The sequence below is a fragment of the Thamnophis sirtalis genome, unplaced genomic scaffold (assembly GCF_051295495.1).
Source record: "Thamnophis sirtalis isolate CommonGarterSnake01/CBP01778 unplaced genomic scaffold, rThaSir2_p1.2 scaffold_7, whole genome shotgun sequence".
Classification (NCBI taxonomy): Eukaryota; Metazoa; Chordata; class Lepidosauria; order Squamata; family Natricidae; genus Thamnophis; species Thamnophis sirtalis.
In genome coordinates, this window is record NW_028261387.1 from 91,051,120 (window position 1) to 91,055,827 (window position 4,708).

Sequence of the window (4,708 nt, forward strand, 5' to 3'; positions counted from 1 at the left end):
GAAAGAGTGCAGAGAAGAGCAACAAAGATGATTAGGGAACTGGAGGCTAAAACATATGAAGAACGGTTGCTGGAACTGGATATGTCTCGTTTAATGAAAAGAAGGACTAGGGGAGACCTGATAGCAGTCTTCTAATATCTCAGGGGCTGCCACAAAGAAGAGGGAGTCAAACTATTCTCCAAAGTACCTGAAGACAGGACAAGAAGCAATGGGTGGAAACTAATCAAGGAGAGAAGCAACTTAGAACTATGGAGAAATTTCCTGACAGTGAGAACAATTAATCAGTGGAACAACTTGCCTCCAGAAGTTGTGAATGCCCCAACACTGGAAGTTTTTAAGAAGATGTTGGATAATCTTTTGTCTGAAGTGGTGTAGGGTTTCCTGCCTAAGCAGGGGGCGAGACTAGAAGACCTCCAAGTTCCCTTCCAACTCTGTTATTCTATTCTATTCTCAAGGTGATTTTTTTTTCCTAATGAAAACAAGTAAGCACAGAACAGAGGCTTACCAAGAGATATGATAGTCTCTGTATTTCTTGGGAGTCTTTCGTTCTTGCTAATCACACCCACTGATTTTTTTTTTCCCCAGCTAACCACTGGAGCAGCTGATCCTTCTGAGATACAACGGATAGACTCCTCTGAAAGAAACACCGTGGGTTCACAAGAGATTCTCCGAGGAAGGAAGGACACAGTTTCCCTACAGCATGTGGGTTTCACTCCCTGCCTCTGAGCAACGTGAAAACTGCCATCTGTCAGTCGAAGGCGCTAATTCCCCCCCCCCCCCGATCTTCCTTGCTTTATAAACCAAGGATGAATCAACTCCTTCTGCTTGTCACAGGATGCAGAAAGGAAGAAGAAAGAAAGAAAAATTAAACAATTACTGAAGGCAGTGTGAGCAACCCTGGAGGAGGAGGAAGATGCTCCTGTAACTATTTTTTTAAGAAGAGATTAGATAACCATTTGTTTGAAGTAGTGTAGGGCAGTGTTTCTCAACCTTGGCAACTTGAAGATGTCCGGACTTCAACTCCCAGAATTCCCCAGCCAGCATTCGCTGGCTGGGGAATTCTGGGAGTTGAAGTCCGGACATCTTCAAGTTGCCACGGTTGAGAAACACTGGTGTAGGGTTTCCTGCTTAAGCAGGGGATTGGATTAGAAGACCTCCTAGGTCCCTTCCAACTCTGTTACTCTATTCTATTCTAACTATCATTCACAGATGATAACATTTGCAGGAACTGGGTATGTCTAGTTTAAAGAAAAGAAGGACTAGGGGAGACAGGATAGCAGTCTTCCGATAGCTCAGGGGCTGCCACAAAGAAGAGGGAGTCAACCTATTCTCCAAAGCACCTGAAGACAGCAGAAGAAGTAGCAATGGATGGAAACTAATCAAGGAGAGAAGCCACCTAGAACTAAGGAGGAATTTCCTGACAGTGAGAACAATTAACCAGTGGAACAACTTATCTCCAAAACTGCTCCAAAACTGGAGGTTTTTAAGAAGATGTTGGATAACCATTTGTCTGAAGTGATGTAGGGTTTCCTGCCTAAGCAGGGGGTTGGACTAGAAGACCTCCAAGATCCCTTCCAACTCTGTTATTCTATTCTGTTCTGTTCTGTTCTATTCTATTCTCCAGTCACCTTGCTTAGCTATGGAAATCCTGATCCCAATTGTGGTCATAAATCGAGGATTACCTGTAATAATCCCCCCTCCTCCTCCTTCTCATCTTGCAGCAACTACTTTTTGGTGTGTAGAAAGTTAGCGTCCACCCCTTTCCTAGAAGAGTGAAATGTTTTAGGAAATATTAAAAAGACAGAATGTTATATTTCCCTGGATGAGAAAAGGAGAAGCCTGTTTTAAAGACAAAGCAGCTCCCTGCAGCTCCCCCCCTTCAGCTCTAGGGTGATGGGATTAAGACATGGCCCTCAGGACATGATAGGATTAGCCTCTACCCAGCTCACCACATTTCACCTGGGAAGATTACATCACCCAGCAAGGCTCAACCAAGCCTGGGACTCAGGGCAGCCTACAGAGTTGCCCCCTGCATGGCCCCATGGGAGTCTGACAACCAATCAGAATGCAAGCTCAAATTCAAAAGCAATAGCAATAGCAATAGCAGTTAGACTTATATACCGCTTCGTAGGGCTTTCAGCCCTCTCTAAGCGGTTTACAGAGTCAGCATATCGCCCCCACAGTCTGGGTCCTCATTTTACTCACCTCGGAAGGATGGAAGGCTGAGTCAACCCTGAGCCGGTGAGATTTGAACAGCCAAACTGCAGATAACAATCAGCTGAATAGCTGCAGTACAGTACTCTAACCACTGCGCCACCTCGGCTCCCAGAGAGGGCATTAAACTCAAGGACTCTCAGCATCTCTTCTCTCTTTTTTCTTCGCCCAACGTCTTCAAGCCATGTGGTCCTGTCCACCATTAAAACCATCTTTCCAAACAGCCACCATTGTTTCCAGTGTCTTTCTCCCCATTTGGAACTGAACCAGAGGGAAATTTCTTACAACAAGACACGGTCCTCCAGGACATAATAGGATTATCTATCAGCAGAATCTATGGCACAATCACCTGGGGAGGTTGCATCACCCTCCAAGCTTCAACCTAACTTGTCTCAGACAAACATGACCCCTACATGGCCCCGTGGCAGTCTGACTACAGCCAATAGAATACATGTACTTGCACAGGAACAGGAAGCTCAAGGGCAAGGCCCAAGAAAAAGGTATAAAAAACCCTTCAGTCTCAACTTCATGTGGTCAGCTGCACAGGATCTCAAATCCATGAGGTTCTCCTTCATCAATAAACCATCTTTCCAATCAGCCTCCATGTTTCCAGGGTCTTTCTCCCCACTTGCAAATGAACCAGATGGATATATTTCTTCCAACAGAACTAAATACAGTACGTAACAACACAACAGAATAGTAGAGTTGGAAGGAAATTTGGAGATCTTCAAATCAGTGGTGGATTTCACATTTTGTTACCACCGGTTCACCCCGCGCGCACACGCTCATTTCATGGGTGCATATACCCTTTCCACTCATCTGCACTTTGCACATTTTTGCCAGCCTCAAAAACATGCCTAAATAGGACGGCATGGAGCCAGGGCAGTTGGGCAGGGCTACCCGCGATTTCCACTACCAGTTTGAGTGAACCGGTCCGATCCGACTGAATACCACTTCTGCTCCTAATCCAACCTTCTGCTCTTGATAAAGTGTTTGGACTAATGGAGATTTTTTTTAAAATAATACTTCCAGTCACTTGGAAACTGTCTTTCTATTGATGCAACTTAAAACTGCAATGGCCTTTTTAGCAGAGGTGTGACAGTGCTGACTGTGGCTTCAAAATCCTTTTCACACTTATTGCCGCGCGTGTGAAACGCAGAGCTAAATTCTTGTCCTAGATCTCTACATCTGTCCTCCCAATCAGGACAGAATGTTTCTGAGACAGTTTGGGGGGAGAGAGAGGGAGAGAGAGAGAGAGGGAGGGAGGGATGGACGGACGGATGGACGGATATTTTCAGACGCACCCTAGTAGTGCAAAGCCATGACCCGACAAATGCGTGCACGACAAAACCACGGTGCTAAAACCGCGACGTCATCAACGCGCCGACAACAGCCTGCTGACAGAAGTGTGATTTAAGTTAAGGTAAGGGTTAGGGTTAGGGTTAGGTTTAGGGTTAGGGTTAGGTTTAGGGTTAGGTTTAGGGTTAGTTTAGGGTTAGGTTTAGGGTTAGGGTTAGGTTTATAGCGCGCTTCTGTCGGCGCGCTGTTGTCGGCGTGCTTCAGCGCTCATTTGTTGGCGCGGTTTAGAACTCGCAGTTTTGTCACCACGGTTTAGTCGGGCCCGCTTTTGTCGGTCGCCCTTTTGTCGGTGAACCGTGCAAAGCGGGGTTATTTTGTCTGTCTTGCAAAAATATAAAGGAGTGGTTTAAAGAGAGAGAGAGAAAGGAACTTTTCAAAAAACAGGCAGAAATTAGACAGCAGACGTCCAACTTGGAAGGACTACCAATCACATTCTTAGAAGATCACCATAACGTGAAAAAGATACTGAGACTCTAGAAAGGATGCAGAGAAGAGCAACAAAGATGATTAGGTGGCTGGAGGCTAAACCATATAAGGGTTGTTGGAACTGGATATGTCTAGTATGATGAAACGAAGGACCAGGCACAACATAATAGCAGTCTTCCAATATTTGAGGGGCTGCCACAAAGAAGGAGACAATTTATTCTCCAAAGCACCAGAAGGCAGGACAAGGATGGAAACTAATCAAGGAGAGAAGCAACCTAGAACTAAGGAGAAATTTCCTAACAGAAAAAAAAAAAAATCATTGGAATGAGTTGCCTCCAGAAGTTTTGGATGCTCCATCACTGAGATTTTTTAAGAAGGTGTTGTTGGATAACCATTTGTCTGAAGTGGGGTTGGACTAGAAGACCTCAAAGGTCCCTCCCAATTCTGTTATTCGGTTAAGATGCACCATTTCAATCTTCTTGGGAAACTTTCTTCCTACCATGGTTTGAGAAAAAGGAACTCTAATGAGAGCTGGCACTTTGCTGAGTGTGGCACACTTTGAAGACAGACAGATCAATTTATCTCTGTCCAAACTTGCTGGCCCAGGTTTACTGAAACTCAGGGAGATAATTAAATAAACGTTCCTTTCTCTGGAAAGGCAGAGGAAGAATGGGAGGGAATGTAAGAGTAGGAAAGAGGGGAGGAATGG